At 38.3% G+C, this 17304-nt stretch overlaps 1 protein-coding gene and 1 long non-coding RNA gene across 5 annotated transcripts in view; one reads left to right on the plus strand and one right to left on the minus strand.

Moving 5' to 3' along the window:
• Positions 1–17304, minus strand: part of LOC109422167 (ras-related protein Rab-27A) — a 129014-nt gene that overhangs the window by 63467 nt on the left and 48243 nt on the right. The gene's annotated exons all lie outside the window — the stretch shown is intronic.
• Positions 11230–17126, plus strand: LOC134284862 (uncharacterized). Its single transcript, XR_009995980.1, has 2 exons — positions 11230–12199; positions 16774–17126. It is a non-coding gene; the product is annotated as an uncharacterized LOC134284862 (long non-coding RNA).

Genomic DNA, 17304 nt, shown 5'->3' on the forward strand with positions numbered 1-17304 from the left:
GAAATTCCAGAAGGAATGTCAGAGAAATTCCTGGATGAATTTCCAAAAAAATCCTGGAGGAATTTCCGAGAAATTCCTGGAGGAATTTCCGGGAAATTAATGAAGGAATTTCCGAGAAATTAATGAAGGAATTTCCGAGAAATTAATGAAGGAATTTCCGAGAAATTCCTGGAAAAATTTCAGAGAAATTCCAGGAGGAATTTCAAAGAAATTCCAGGAGAAGTTTCCGAGAAATCCCTGGAGAAATTTCATAGAAATTTCTGGAGGAATTCCAGATAAATTCCTGGAGGAATTTCAGAGAAATTCCTGGAGGAATTTCAGAAAAATTCCTGGAGGAACTTCAGAGAAATTCCTGGAGGAGTTTCAGAGAAATTTCTGGAGGAATACCCGAAAATTTCCTGGAGGAATTTTCGAGAAATTCCTGGAAGAATTTCCGAAAAAAATCCTGGAGGGCTTTCCGAGAAATTCCTCCGTGGATTTCCGAGAAATTCCTGGAGAAATTTTCGGGAAATTCCTGGAGGATTTTCCGAGAAATTCCTGGAGGAATTTCCGAGAAATTTCCGGAGGAATTTCCGAGAAATTTCCGGAGAAATTTCCGAGAAATACCTGGAGGAATTTCCGAGACATTTCTGGAGGAATTTCTGAGAAATTTCTGGAGGAATTTCAGAGAAATTTCCGGTGGAATTCCCAGGAAATTCCTTAAGGAATTTCCAAGAAATTTCCAAGAAGAAATTCCTGAAGGAATTTCCAAGAAATTCCCGATGGAATTTCCAAGCAATTCCTGATGGAAGTGCCAAGAAATTGCTGATGGACTATCCGAGGAGAAATTCCAGAAGGATTGTCCGAGAAATTCCTGGAGGAGTTTCCGAAAAAACTCCTGTAGGAATTTCCGAGAAATTCCTGTAGGAATTTCCGAGAAATTCCTGTAGAATTTCCGAGAAGTTCCTCCAGGAATTTCTCGGAAATTCCTCCAGGAATTTCTCGGAAATTTCTCCAGGAATTTTTTGGAAATTCCTCAAGGAATTTCTCGGAAATTTCTCAAGGAATTTCTCGAAAATTCCTCAAGGAATTTCTCGGAAATTCCTCCAGAAATTTCTCGGAAATTCTTCCAGGAATTTCTCGGAAATTCCTCCAGGAATTTCTCGGAAATTCCTCCACAAATTTCTCGGAAATTTCCTCCAGGATTTTCTCGGAAATTGCTACATAATTTTCTCGGAAATTCCTACAGAAATTCCAGGAATTTCTCGGAAATTTCTCCAGGAATAACTCGGAAATTCCTCCAGGAATTTGTCGAAAATTCCTCCAGGAATTTCTCGGAAATTCTTCCAGGAATTTCTCGGAAATTCTTCCAGGAATTTCTCGGAAATTCCTCCAGGAATTTCTCGGAAATTCCTCCAGGAATTTCTCGGAAATTCCTCCAGGAATTTGTCGAAAATTCCTCCAGGAATTTGTCGAAAATTCCTCCAGGAATTTGTCGAAAATTCCTCCAGGAATTTGTCGAAAATTCCTCCAGGATTTTTTCGGAAATTCTTCCAGGAACTTCTCGGAAATTCCTCCAGGAATTTCTCGGAAATTCCTCCAGGAATTTCTCGGAAATTCCTCCAGGAATTTCTCGGAAATTTCTCCAGGAATTTCTCGGAAATTCCTGTAGAAATTTCCGAGAAATTCCTTCAGGAATTTCCCGAAAATTCCTCCAGGAATTTCCCGAAAATTCCTCCAGGAATTTCCCGAAAATTCCTCCAGGAATTTCTCGGAAATTCCTTCAGGAAATTCTTGGAAATTCCTCTAGGAATTTCTTGGAAATTCCAAGGGAAATTCCTCTAGGAATTTCTTGGAAATTCCTCTACGAATTTCCCGGAAATTGCTCTACGAATTTCTCGGAAATTCCTCTAGAAATTTCTCGGAAATTTCTCCAGGATTTTTTCGGAAATTCTTCCAGGAACTTCTCGGAAATTCCTCCAGGAATTTCTCGGAAATTCCTCCAGGAATTTCTCGGAAATTCCTCCAGGAATTTCTCGGAAATTCCTCCAGGAATTTCTCGGAAATTCCTCCAGGAATTTCTCGGAAATTTCTCCAGGAATTTCTCGGAAATTCCTGTAGAAATTTCCGAGAAATTCCTCCAGGAATTTCCCGAAAATTCCTCCAGGAATTTCCCGAAAATTCCTCCAGGAATTTCTTGGAAATTCCTTCAGGAAATTCTTGGAAATTCCTCTAGGAATTTCTTGGAAATTCCAAGGGAAATTCCTCTAGGAATTTCTTGGAAATTCCTCTACGAATTTCCCGGAAATTGCTCTAGGAATTTCTCGGAAATTCCTCTAGAAATTTCTCGGAAATTTCTCCAGGATTTTTTCGGAAATTCTTCCAGGAACTTCTCGGAAATTCCTCCAGGAATTTCTCGGAAATTCCTCCAGGAATTTCTCGGAAATTCCTCCAGGAATTTCTCGGAAATTCCTCCAGGAATTTCTCGGAAATTCCTCCAGGAATTTCTCGGAAATTCCTCCAGGAATTTCTCGGAAATTTCTCCAGGAATTTCTCGGAAATTCCTGTAGAAATTTCCGAGAAATTCCTCCAGGAATTTCCCGAAAATTCCTCCAGGAATTTCCCGAAAATTCCTCCAGGAATTTCCCGAAAATTCCTCCAGGAATTTCCCGAAAATTCCTCCAGGAATTTCTCGGAAATTCCTTCAGGAAATTCTTGGAAATTCCTCTAGGAATTTCTTGGAAATTCCAAGGGAAATTCCTCTAGGAATTTCTTGGAAATTCCTCTACGAATTTCCCGGAAATTGCTCTACGAATTTCTCGGAAATTCCTCTAGAAATTTCTCGGAAATTTCTCCAGGATTTTTTCGGAAATTCTTCCAGGAACTTCTCGGAAATTCCTCCAGGAATTTCTCGGAAATTCCTCCAGGAATTTCTCGGAAATTCCTCCAGGAATTTCTCGGAAATTCCTCCAGGAATTTCTCGGAAATTCCTCCAGGAATTTCTCGGAAATTTCTCCAGGAATTTCTCGGAAATTCCTGTAGAAATTTCCGAGAAATTCCTCCAGGAATTTCCCGAAAATTCCTCCAGGAATTTCCCGAAAATTCCTCCAGGAATTTCCCGAAAATTCCTCCAGGAATTTCTCGGAAATTCCTTCAGGAAATTCTTGGAAATTCCTCTAGGAATTTCTTGGAAATTCCAAGGGAAATTCCTCTAGGAATTTCTTGGAAATTCCTCTACGAATTTCCCGGAAATTGCTCTAGGAATTTCTCGGAAATTTTCGGAAATTCCTCCAGGAATTTCTCGGAAATTCCTCCAGGAATTTTTCGGAAATTCCTCCAGGAATTTTTCGGAAATCCCTCCAGGATTTTTTTCGGAAATTCCTCCAGGAATTTTTCGGAAATACCTCCAGGAATTTTTCGGAAATTCCTCCAGGAATTTTTCGGAAATCCTTTTAGGATTTTTTTCGGAAATTCCTCCAGGAATTTTTCGGAGATTCCTCCAGGAATTTCTCGGAAATTCCTTCAGGAATTTCTTGGAAATTCCTACAGGAACTTTCCGGAAATTCCTCCAGGAATTGCTCGGAAACTCCTCCAGGAATGACTCAGTGAGATGAGTGTGCTTGCTGTCAAATCCTATATAATGGGATTGAATTCCATTGGAATCTGGTGACGCTGTTATCGTTAGTAACTGTCGCGCTTATATCAGAAGCCGAACGCAGATAAATGCCATATTCTGATTTTTCTCGAGAGACATAATAAATAAAATTCCACAGAAAGTTACGAAAGGGAGGTTCAAGTTTATAAAAACATGTATTATAATCACAAAAAAATAACCTGTCTACTTTGAGAAGAAACGCAGCCTTTAATCTTCACTCCATCGCAGTAAGCACGATTGATTTTTTTCGCATCGCCTACTCATTTCCACTCTGAACGGAATTATAGGATAACCTCGGTGACCTCTTAGCTGACTATTGAACCGTGCACTATGCCGGCCGTCCTATAATCCACCAGAAGTAGAACGATTGTCCACAAATAATCACCAAGTAAATGCCAACGCTTTGATTGAATGTCACGTTTCGAAGTTTGCTTAACTTTCGTTGGAATCGTTGCCGCTTCCCCCAGTGGGAGACAAACAAAATCGAAAAAAAAAACGGTTTTCATTTCCACGACGTTTTCGCACAAGTCGCGACGTTCACTCGGACATAGGTAGTACCTTGAATCAAGGTACCTTTAGCCAAGCGTAATCTGATAGCTGTCACGTGCGATTCGGTCGTTGAAGTTTACGTCTCCACGGGGAACGAAAGTTTTCCGAGAATCTTCCTTCCAATCTGGTTATTACTACAAACAGTGAAACTAGCTTACTTCGATCCAATTCCCGGTAAGAAATTGATGGGAATTGACTGGAAGTAACGGATAACTCGATATCGAGTCAGGTAGAATTCACTGTAATTAGATTTTACACCTCCCATCCCTCAGCACAACGTTTCCATCGAGGTACCTTCATCCACGGAAACTAGGGGGTGATTAATTTCCATTTAGCTACAGAAGCAATATTTGAAGAACTCTCGCTTTTCAATCCACCAATCCCTCAAGTCATAGCCTCGTAGCCATCGCCACCGTCATCGAGGACCAACTCGCGCGAAAAACTTTATCTTTGCTCGATAAATATTTTCTTAACCATGAGGCTGACGGCAAGGAGTACCCTATACAAACAAAACGTTTGATACCCGGCATGCTTTGATGAGTTGCTTTAATTTAGTGTTCGTTTGCACGAACACGAGTAGTTCGTTGTAGTTTTGACATTTGATGTCTGAACACGAGTTAACCTTACAAAAAAAAACAAGTTTATACTCAAATTAGTTGAAATTTTTTCTCGGGTCATAACCTTAATCATCGTGAAGAAGTAGATGAAAACCTATCGAAAGTTTCGTTCAGTTCAGTGGATTGAGAAAGGCTCTGTTTATTAAGTTAGTCTTTCATTTTGAAAAAGCTTTGCGCGTGGATTTGGGGCACAGTAGGCCTGAAGCCAACCATGCTTTAAAAATCGCAAAACAAAAGGCGAAGCTTGTGACGTTGTAGATTGAAAAGTTTTCTGTTTTTTTTTTCATTTCAAGAAATGATAACAATAAACTTTCCGAGAAATTCTTGAAGGAATTTCCGAGAAATTTCTGGAGAAATTTCCGAGAAACTCTTGGAGGAATTTCCGAGAAATTCCTGGAGGAATTTCCGAGAAATCCCTGGAGGAATTTCCGAGAAATTCTTGGAAGAAATTTCCGAGAAATTCCTGGAGGAATTTCTGGGAAATTCCTGGAGGAATTTCCGTGAAATTCTTGGAGAAATTTCCTAGAAATTCCGTGAGGAATTTCCTAGAAATTCCGTGAGGATTTTCCTAGAAATTCCGTGAGGATTTTCCGAAAAATTCCTGGAGGAATTTCCGAGAGATTCCTGGGGAATTTCCGAGAACTTGCTGGAGGAATTTCCGAGAAATTCTTGGAGGAATTTCCAAGAAATTCGAGGAATTCCCGAGAAATTTCTGGAAAAATTTCCGAGACATTCCTGGAGGAATTTTCGAGAAATTCCTGGAGGAATTTCCGAGAAATGCCTGGAGGAATTTCCGAGAAATGCCTGGAGGAATTTCCGAGAAATTCCTGGAGGAATTTCCGAGAAATTCCTGGAGGAATTTCCGAGAAATTCCTGGAGGAATTTCCGAGAAATTCCTGGAGGAATTTCCGAGAAATTCCAGGAGGAATTTCCGAGAAATTCCTGGAGGAATTTCCGAGAAATTCCTGGAGGAATTTCCGAGAAATTTCTGGAGGAATTTTTGAAAAAAAATTGAGAAATATCTGGAGGAATTTCCGAGAAATTCCTAGAGGAATTTCCGAAAAATTCCTGGAAGAATTTCCGAAAAATTCCTGGAGGAATTTCCGAAAAATTCCTGTAGCAATTTCCGAGAAGTTCCTGAAGAAATTTCCGAGAAATTCCGGGAGCAATTTCCGAGGAATTTTTGGAGGAATTTTCGAGAAATTCCTGGAGGAATTTCCGAGAAATTCCACGAAGAATTTCCGAGAAACTTCTGCATGAATTCCCGAGGAATTTCAGAGAAATTCCTAGAGTAGATTCAGAGGAATTACTTGAGGAATTTCCGCGAAATTCCTGGAGGAATTTCCGGGAAATTCCTAGAGGAATTTCCTAGAAAAACCTGGAAGAATTTTCTGGAGGAATTTCCGAGAAACTCCTGGAGGAATTTCCGAGGAACTCCTGGAGGAATTTCCGAGAAATTCCTGGAGGAATTTCCGAGAAATTCCTGGAGGAATTTCCGAGAAATTCCTGGAGGAATTTCCGAGAAATTCCTGGAGGAATTTCCGAGAAATTCCTGGAGGAATTTCCGAGAAATTCCTGGAGGATTTTCTGAGAAGTTGCCGTAGGAATTTCCGAGAAGTTCCTGTAGGAATTTTCAAGAAGTTCTTATAGGAACTTCTGGAAAGTTCCTGGAGGAAATTCAGAGACATTTCTGGAGAAATTTACGAGAAATTCCTGGAGGAATTTCCGAGAAATTCCTGGAGGATTTTCCGAGAAGTTCCTGGAGGAATTTCCCGAAAATTCACGAAGGAATTTTCGAAAATTTCTCGTAGAATTCCCGAAGGAATTTCCGAGAAATCCTTAAAGGAATTTCAGAGAAATACCTAAAGGAACTTCAGAGAAACTCCAAAAGGAATTTCAGAGAAATTCCAAAAGGAATTTGCGAGAAATTCCAAAAGGAATTTCCGAGAAATTCCAAAAGCAATTTCCGAAAAATTCCAAAAGGAATTTCCGAAAAATTCCAAAATAAATTTCCGACAAATTCCAAAAACAATTTCCGAGAAATTCCAAAACGAATTTCCGAGAAATTCCAAAAGGAATTTCCGAGAAATTCCAAAAGGAATTTCCGAGAAATTCCAAAGGATTTTCCGAGAAATTCCCGAATGAATTTCTGAGAAATTTCCAAAGGAATTTCCGAGAAATCCCCGAAGGAATTTCCGACAAATTCCAGGAAGATTTGCCGAGAAATTCCTCCAGGAGTTTCTCGGAAATACCTCCATGAATTTCTCGGAAATTCCTCCAGGAATTTCTCGAAAATTCCCCCCCGAATTTCTCAGAAATTCCTACAGGAATTTCTCGAAAATTCCTACAGGAATTCCTCGAAAATTCCTCCAGCAATTTCTCGGAAATTCCTCCAGGAATTTCTCGGAAATTCCTCCATGAATTTCTCGAAAATTCCTCCAGGATTCCGAGGAATTTCTCAAATTCCGAGGAATTTCTCGAAAATTCCTCCAGGAATTTCTCGAAAATTCCTCCAGGAATTTGTCGAAAATTCCTCCAGGAATTTCTCGGAAAATCCTCCAGGAATTTCTCGGAAATGCCTCCAGGAATTTCTTGAAAATTCCTTCAGGAATTTCTCGGAAATTCCTCCACGAATTTCTCCTTGGAAGAAATTCCTCCATGAATTTCTCGGAAATTCCTCCATGAATTTCTCGGAAATTCCTCCAGGAATTTCTTGGAAATTCCTCCAGGAATTTCTTGGAAATTCCTCCAGGAATTTCTTGGAAATTCCTCCAGGAATTTCTTGGAAATTCCTCCAGGAATTTCTCGGAAATTCCTCCAGGAATTTCTCGGAAATTCCTCCAGGAATTTCTCGGAAATTCCTCCAGAAATTTCTCGGAAATTCCTCCAGGAATTTCTCGGAAATTCCTTCGGGAATTTCTCGGAAATTCCTTCGGAAAATTCCATGGAATTTTCTCCAGAAATTTCTCAGAAATTCCTTCAGGAATTTCTCGGAAATTCCTTCAGGAAATTTCTTGGGAATTCCTGCTGAAATTGCTTTAAATCCCTCCAGGCATTTCTCGGAAATTACTCCAGGAATTTCTCGGAAATTCCTCCATGAATTTCTCGGAAATTTCTCCAGGAATTTCTCGGAAATTCCACCAGGAATTTCTCGGAAATTCCTCCAGGAATTTCTCGGAAATACCTCCAGGAATTTCTCGGAAAGTCCTCCAGGAATTTCTTGGACATTCCTTCAGGAATTTCTCTGAAATTCCTTCAGGAATTTCTCGGAAATTCCTTCAGAAATTTCTCGGAAATTCCTTCAGGAATTTCTCGGAAATTCCTTCAGGAATTTCTCGGAAATTCCTCCAGGAATTCCTCGGAAATTCCTCCAGGAATTTCCTAAAAATTCCTTCGGGAATTTCTCGGAAATTTCTTCGGAATGCCTGAAGAGCTCCTAGACTAATTCTCATGGAACTCCAAGAAGTCTTCTCGGTGAACTGAGGTGAAATCTCGAGTAGTTCCTGGAGACTTCTATGAAAATTCTGGAGAATTTCTCTGAGTAACTCTGGAAATGTTCCTGAGGAACTCTTAAGAATGTTTGGGGAACACCTTTAGAATTTTTAAAATCATTTCTCAGATGATTCCCTGAAGGAATTCTGAGAAAATTCCAGGAGAAAACCCTGGCGAAACTCCTGGAGAAGTCTCAGAAAGAACTCCTTTGAAGAATCTCAAAAAAAAATTCTTGAGTTTCAGAAGGATCTTCGTGAGGTATCACGAAAAACTGGAAAATCCCAGAAAATACAGCTGAAGTAATTCCAGAATCCTGGGTTGATGCAATCCTCCAACGGTCGGAAGCTGTCCTGGCCACGTCCTTCCATCCAGGGGGATGGAAATGGAAAATTGTTTGAACACCTAAGTAAGGTATGTAGAGACCTCTACGTCCTCTCAGTTCTAGGTGTCATGGGAACTTGGGACTTTTTGTGGAAGAGTTAAGTCCATAAGATACGTTTGGTCAACTTTTAGACACCAAAACGATATACAGGAACAAACTCAGATACAATTTTGTGAGTGATGAAGCAACGTTTATTCCAATGATGATGAACAGTGCGACGGAGACGAGACGAGGAATAATTTCGACTGCGCTGTACAGACGTTTCTATGGCAATGGCAGCGCTACCATGGATGGTTTTTGGTGAGATTGTTCTAATCGTAAATATGTATAACAAATTTAACTAAATACGTGCCGGTTTCGCAGATTGTCTTTGAAACAGGAAGTGTGTTTGCAATATCATTATCCAATTGATAACGGTAATGCGCACATGCGGGGCTTGTTGTAAGTGACCTCAGAATGGACGTGAGTAACCAGACATTCTGAAACGGGTCACTGGATCCCAACAGAGCTATCACCTTTCAACTCCCGGGCTAAAGATGATTTCAGTTTTGAGTTTGTAGTGTGAAATTCACTAAATATCATACAGAAAACTGAACACATCTTTCTTCCATAATACCACCATACCACTGCCGGACAGTGGGAGTTGAATTCTTGGTTGAATTGTATATACACACACACACACACACACACACACACACACACACACACACACACACACAGAACGATGTACAGGAACAAACTCACTGAACTATATGAATTCCAGTACTCTTGAGACGAAATTGTTGACGTCCATTTGCGTTTCCCGGACATCCAGCAGCAATATCACTAAAAATTACACGGAAATCACGTGAACATGAATGCCCGATGGAAGGACAAACTCTCACAACAATCGCGAATCATCCTACTCAACTCTAAGTAAATCGCTAAATCAATTTACAAACACTTTTCGAGGTAAAATTTCCGGAAGGAAGAGCACCACCAGACGTCTCTCAATTCAATTGGCAATATTCAAAACAACACGGAGCAACGGAAACTCGTGACAGATTTGAAAACGCAGCCGCTCGCGCGCACAGCCTGCTACCAACAAGTTCCATCTATGCTGCTACGATCTTCCCAAGGGGGGGCTGATATAAGACAAAATCAAAATTTTTGTGTGCAACCATATGAATTTTTGAAGTAATTATTTTAGGGTGATCCCTGAAAATCGAGTATAATATAAGCCTAGACTTAATACTAAGACATAAATGTCAGGAACAAATTCAATTCAATTTGTGACGCCAGTTTTTCCCCCATGTTTCCCCCAGTAAAATCGCCCAATACTGGTTTAATTAACGCGACGCTTTTAATGTCAGTTGGCCCCGCCCATTTTCATCGAAGGAAGACTGAGTTTGCCAATTCAGAAACCATGACAACGAGAAAGATCAGTTGGCAGATTGATTTTTATACATCTTTAGCAACGCGATATCTTTGAGCGTTGATAACCGTGTGGGTTAATCAACAGCTCTGTGATCTCGACGTTTATGGTTCGATTCCTGTCTGTAATAGTTTACAATATTTTTTTCTCTTTTCAGTCTAGGTTATTGTATAAAAAATTGTCATTACATACACGAATCATTTTGATAAGTTATCCTCTCCTTATGGAAATCATAGACATAGACGATTGAAAAAACCGGTTGTTGGAACAGCCACAGAAGTCAGAAGTCATGATGGCTTCCGAGGCTAATATTTAAACAAGGGCGGATCACTTTTGGAACATCTGATGTATGAAAAACATCTGTTGCATTTTAATGCATTTTCATGCATTCATGCATTCAGTGAATCAAGCAACCCATGGCTAGCTTCAATACTTGACATTTGTCATTATCAGTGCCCAATAACAAACTATTTCGACCCCAACATTGTTTTATATTGTGCAGGTGGCAAAGATAAAATCCACAACTGTATTTCAGTTTATTTCAGGGTTTATATTTCGCTCAACAGCTTTTGTCAGTATTGTCTGTTCGTATGTACTACGTATATGTACGAAGTACCATGTAGTTCGGCCTCTACACTCGACATTGATTTCATTATTTTATATAAACGCCAATAAAACAACTATAGTTGAACCATTATAAGTAATACAAAAACTATATATATTTAAGGTACTTCACATATTCTGGGTTAAAATCGGTTTAAAATAATTGCTCCCCCAACCAGCTGGTCGCAGTTAGACGGTTAGACCCTTGAAGTCAAGTATTTCACTAGTAACTAGCCCAACTGCCATTTCCATTCGATTCCTGCAATAAATATTTAAAAAATATTTAACAGTTAATTGATCATAGTTAATTTAATATTCATAACTTACAATTACACGATTCCTGTCTATTTTAATAGAGTTACATTTTGAACACAACCAACATGAAGCAATTCATAATTGTTTTCTTCAGTACACAGCTGCAATTTGACATTCGCATATACATCAATGCTAAGTTGATGGAAAATTTTTTAAAATGCATTTCCATACATTAGATGCAAATTCAATGCACATTCAAAGAGTGATTCGCCCCTTGGCCATCATCCACTGGAGGACAATTCTTTCAGGTCGTTGTCCTTAACCGTAAAGGAGTGACCCTCCTCAGCACAATCATTCCGGTCTCGTCCTGGGTCGTGTCGATATCATCAATGAAGAAGGCTCCCTGATGCCCGAATGCTACTAAGCTTGCCCCCAGAGTAACTGGGAGCCACTATGGCAAGAAGTAGCTTTGTAAATTTTGGGAGCTACAGTGGTCTAATCCTTTCGGTGCAACTTCCGGTGGGTAGCGGTAGCACAGAGAACAGACATTCAGGCTAGAACAAATTTCATTCGAAAAGTTGTGTAAGGATTTGCATCTTCACTTGAGTAAGGTTGCAAACCAATACACGGTGACATCACTAACGCCGCCAAACACCATATTGCCACAGTCAGTGGTGAATTGAAACATTTCAAGTGGTGAATTAAATTAGTATGGGAAATTAACCGATTGCAGCGCCACGCTATTGCCACTTGTGTTGCCGATTTGAAATGGCCGTTAAATTCCTTACACAGTTTCGGAACCGGACTTGGATGTCTGTTCTCTGTGGCGGTAGATCGGGATCGACCTTCAGGAACTCACTTAGATGTGATGTCTGTGGTACCTTGTGGTATGCACATAATAAATTATTGTATTACTGTATTACGTTTAGCGTGTATGTTTACATTGAGTATCTGTCATATGTGGAGATGTTGTTATTGTTGTCTGGAGTGTGAATCATTGTATGTAATATTGAAGTATCGGTAATAAAGTGTATACAAATAATGAATACAGTTGTTGAATAATCATTACAGAGAAAGATTCTCACATTGGCGACGAGAACGGTGAACAGTGCATGTGAAATTAGTTTAATTTCGGTTCGGGAAGTGTTGTCTTTGGAAAAAGAAAGAGATGAGTGCTGTGTGTGGTGCATGCAGAGTGGTGAAGACCTCTAGATGATGACTTGTGATTGAATTTCAACATTGGAATCAAAAAGGTAAATATTGTGTACTAACTGTTCAATATGAATCAAACAATCTATTTGTACCTTCGACTAATGACAATGATCAACCTGTGAGAGATTTTGATGGTGATCTGTATTGTTTAGTTCAAATCGATGTCAATCACTAATGTCAGATAAAGAAATAAAGAACTGTGAAGAAAATCTAAGTTTTGTTGATTGTGATATTGATACTCGTTGAATGGGGTTGTTGTCCTAAATCTAGACTTAAATGCTGAATGATGAATGAAGTATTGATTTGTTAACCGAATGGCCGAGGAAGGCGTAGAGGTGAAACAATATATTGAAATCAAATTTTGCCGTTGCTGTTAAAAGCCAGTGAAGGCGATACAAGCTAATGAAGGCGAAATTCTTGAAATAGCCGTAAAAGGTGGAAAGGATTACAGATAGAAAAGCCGTTGAAGGCGGAAAGACTTTTCGAAAGCAGGAAAAATGTTATAGGCAGAAGAGCCGACTAAGGCGAAAAACTGTCGATGGCGGAAAGATCCGTCGGAGAGTGAAAAGCCGTTGAAGGCGGAAACAGCCGTTGAAGGTGGAAATGCCGTTGAAGGCGGTAAGACCTGCAAGGCAGATATAGTCGATTCCTTGTAGAGCCGTATAAGGCGAATTGTGTTATTAAAAATTAAACGCAACAGTGTCGTAAATTTCGTAAGAAACAGATTACCAGCCAACGCAGATTTAAGGGCTGTTTGCAGATCAGAAGGAATTTCTCGGCCTATCTTGATGCATGGGAAATTCCTTGGCTGAATCGCTCAAGAAACCGTTTTTTCTTCGATCGCAGTACGCAGTTGCGAAGAAATGACAGTTCAAATGGCAGTCACCGTAGAAAGTTTCTGCCAGGAATCGTTCTAGAAGTTTCTTGAGCGATTTCTCTTGAACTCCAATCTGGGCTTTATAGTTCAATTGAACCATTAAAAATGAAATTTCACACAAATTAAGTGGCAGCTGAGAAGGCGAAAGACAAAACTAAACTTTAGGCTGAGCGTGACTTGAAAAACAGGAACGAATATAACTGAGTAGATACTGAGATTGTTGTGGACCCACCTCAGGTGATATATATTGAAGTTATCATTTCTCAGTATAGTATAATAAGTCTACGAGACGTAAAAAGGGTTGGCTCTTGAATCCAAATTAACATGAAGACATGATTTAACTGATGCTTTGTCCTCTCTTACAAAACTAAAAATGTAACTTCAAGAAAATTAACATCAATGTGTGAGAATAATTAAACTGTCTTGGTAGTTTGCAAGATAGGAAGTCATAATGACAGTTAAAGCATTCGTTGAAGCTAGACGACATGTTCAGAGCAGTTGCTTATCACTAACCTGCTAAGTATCATGCTAGTCAAATGGCTATTTGAATTGGATATTTAAAAAAAAATCGAACAATAAAAAAATGAAACTTTTCGGCTTAACTAGAAGTCTCAGGAATTCGAGTAAAAAGCGCTTTATAACCTATTGAATGCCACTAAATGTTTATGCGATTCAAGTACAGTGAGTTCTTGAGTAATCACTTCTGAAGTCTTTGAATATAAAATGTATCGGGTGTGGTCAGGAGGAGCATTTTGACTTATGATTGCCTAACACTGGATATAGTACCATTTTTGCTAATGAGTGGGCCATCTTGCCAAGAACTGTGGAACAAGTTAGAGAACAAGGTACAGCAGTACGCTCAAACAACAAACAACAACAAATTCTGCACAATAATTTCCTTACAGGAACAGACAAATTTTGATCAGTTAAAGGAGTATTGAAACTATTATTGAGGAGAATAACGTACAGTATATCAAAAGCACAAGATATTGTAATAATAAAAGATAATCATTTCTGTAACTAAGGAATAGATATATCTAATGAAAGCTGGATTATGAAGTTCGTTTTTCAGTCGAGCTTATTAATGCAAACAGGTACCATTTACTAACATGTTACCTTGTTTGAATTTTTAGATTTCATACACTGAAAAAACTGCAAATATTGCATGCATGTGTCGCACACATAGATTTTTGCAATTTGTCATAGATAACCCTTTTCATGTGTAGATACACATAGTTTATATAAGGTCCATCGATTTTATGTGTGACCCAGCGTGGAAAACGAGTATGTGTGTACAAATAAAATTTATATATCAAATTCATGGATTTTTACCAATAAAAATGTGTGTACATGTATAATAGGCCGTCCCTTATTTTGCAAAAATTGGAAATGTTATAAGTTCGTTAGTGGAAAATGATCGTTTTAGCTAAAAAATGATCGTGTCAAAATTTGAAGTCCGTATCTCAAGGCTAAGTGGTCCCTCAAGGGGCCTAAAGTTGTAAAAAATTGTATGGGACCAAAAAAACATGGATTTTTTTTCGACGAAACAAATACGCTATTCCACTAAAATCGGTGATTTTAGGACCCTAAAGGGCCAAAAATGTGCTTAGACTTGCGATATCTCTACTCGTTCCCAAGATATTGACAAAAACAACTGAAAAATCAGCATTTTCGACCATTTTTTTAAATTCCGAAGGAAACTTTCCCTATTTTGTTCAATAACTCAAAAACGAGTAGAGATATCGCAAATCTAAGCACATTTTCGGCCCTTTAGGGTCCTAAAATCACCGGTTTTAGTAGAATAGCGTATTTTTTCGTCGAAAAAAATTTCATGTTTTTTTGGTCCCATACAATTTTTGACAACTTTAGGCCCCTTGAGGGACCACTTAGCCTTGAGATACGGACTTCAAATTTTGACACGATCATTTCTTAGCTAAAAGGATCATTTTCCACTAACGAACTTATAACATTTCCAATTTTTGCAAAATAAGGGACGGCCTAATGTATAAGTGATATTTGTGTTAATAAGTTCACTGAAAATTTGAATAAAAACGTGCTTAAAATTGTTTCAGTACATAGAAATGAATCGTAGAGGCAAGCGTAAGGGCCATTATGACACAGACAATCATGGTCAGCGTGCACTACGTCAGACTTGTAAGCGTTAACAAAAAAAATGAGGATGTATTTCATCGAAAAGAGGTGAAATAAGTGATATGATAGACCGATAGACAGATGATTGGGCTTTGCAATAATGCAGAATATTGTAGTCCGATCCAACGACCTGAGAATATTATCAATATGATGAGCATATGTAGAAAATCAGAGTTACTTAAAGATAAAAAGTTTTAAATTTTGACGGTACATTGAATGCGAATAATTTGGAAAAGGCTTGCTGAAATAGCTTTATTAGATATCTAACATGTTGAGGGGCTTTTGCAATATTTTGGAGGTACACCATTAAAATAAGTCCTACAGTTCAGAACCCAAAAGAGCGACATCAAAGGAACAAATTTTTGGTTTTGTAATGTTAAAATAGGTTTGACTGAGCACGAATCACCAGTTAATGCGGGAAAATATGCATCGTAAAAAGTTAACCTATTGGACGACCAAACCGTAAAAATAAAATTATTCAGTTTGAAAGGTAAATGGTAAATCATGAGAATTCCGAAATTATCGGAAACATGATTCCTAAAAACGTGGACACCTATATAGGTGAACCGTCAAAAAGTGCTCCAATAAGATGATCGATTTATTTTTTATCTGGAGAAAATTGCTTTGTATGTAATAATTGGCTACTATCATTACGTTTTCGGTTGGAAGCCGAAGTGACTAGCGGTGCGAAAATTGATGTTTAACCTACTTATAAACATAGCAACTCGATTTAGATTAGTGCTAATTTCAACTCTTAAGTAGCTTAATGATGCGCAATACCAGCAACCGGTTCAAATTTACGTCACAACTGCAACTTTGCATGTGCTTAAATGCGTGACTTCGATTTGGTACTGCGACGATGATATATGTATTAAGAATTTGAGATAATTATAGGATTACAACATGAAAAACAAAACAAAGAATGAATATTAATATTCTACTATACTTTCAAACAGCTAGTGCGGGTGCGAGTTTTGTGAACAATATGTATTAAATATGATTCAAAAACTGGATGTTTTCAAGTTTTCAAATTAATATTTAGCTAAAAGTATTATTACAAATATTGCTTTGGACAAGTGACGTTTTTCGAAATCGTGATTTGATTAAAAAAAAGTATCAATCCCTTCGATATTTAGAAAACAAAATCTGTAAAGCCAAACTTCCGAATATATTCTGAACAAGAAACGAGTTCCAGCGAAGTTCACTAAAAAAAAACAAAATGAAATAGTGTTTGTGTGTGTCCAAGTGCCACTTTGGATCGAAAACGAGTTAATGGATATTGATAATTTTTCCACTGTAACATTCGTGCAGTGTTCCGACATATTAGTTAAAAAAAAATGTCTGAATAATAATCTGAATATACATACCTTTTGTATGAGATTCTTCTATGAAAGGACATGTCAAAAAAAATAAAAAATCAGTGGGCAGTATACAATGTTTGCATACTAGCTGTCATTTAAAACATTTGAGAAGAGAAAAGCAATTCAATTAATTCATCAGCAAAGGTAATATTTAGCTTGACACTCAGTATTAAAAATATTTTGGGATTTGGGAAAATACTTGGGTCAAAATAATATTTCTTTTTAGGTACAACCATAAGTAACGGCCAAGTAATTTACCAAAATGCCGAGCAGAGATGGATGACCAAATGGATGACAGTACTACTAATTCTGATGTGAGACTGAAGCGAGACGTTCATAAACTGAGGAGACTATAAGCGAAAACAACGTGGAGTGACCTTGCTGCGGATCTGGAGAAAAAACGAGATGTGGTACCTTGTGGTATGCACATAATAAATTATTGTATTACTGTATTACGTTTAGCGTGTATGTTTACATTGAGTATCTGTCATATGTGGAGATGTTGTTATTGTTGTCTGGAGTGTGAATCATTGTATGTAATATTGAAGTATCGGTAATAAAGTGTATACAAATAATGAATACAGTTGTTGAATAATCATTACAGAGAAAGATTCTCACAATGTCCACTGAAAAGAGATCAAAACCCGCGGCAGCAACTTTCAGAAGATTAACGTTGTTTCACTTCCTCAAACGTCCCCGGAACGTGTAAAAACGATTATCTACGTTTTTTGTCGTTGTCATGGTCACTAGATTGGTA

The sequence above is a fragment of the Aedes albopictus genome, chromosome 1 (genome assembly GCF_035046485.1).
Source record: "Aedes albopictus strain Foshan chromosome 1, AalbF5, whole genome shotgun sequence".
Taxonomy (NCBI): domain Eukaryota; kingdom Metazoa; phylum Arthropoda; class Insecta; order Diptera; family Culicidae; genus Aedes; species Aedes albopictus.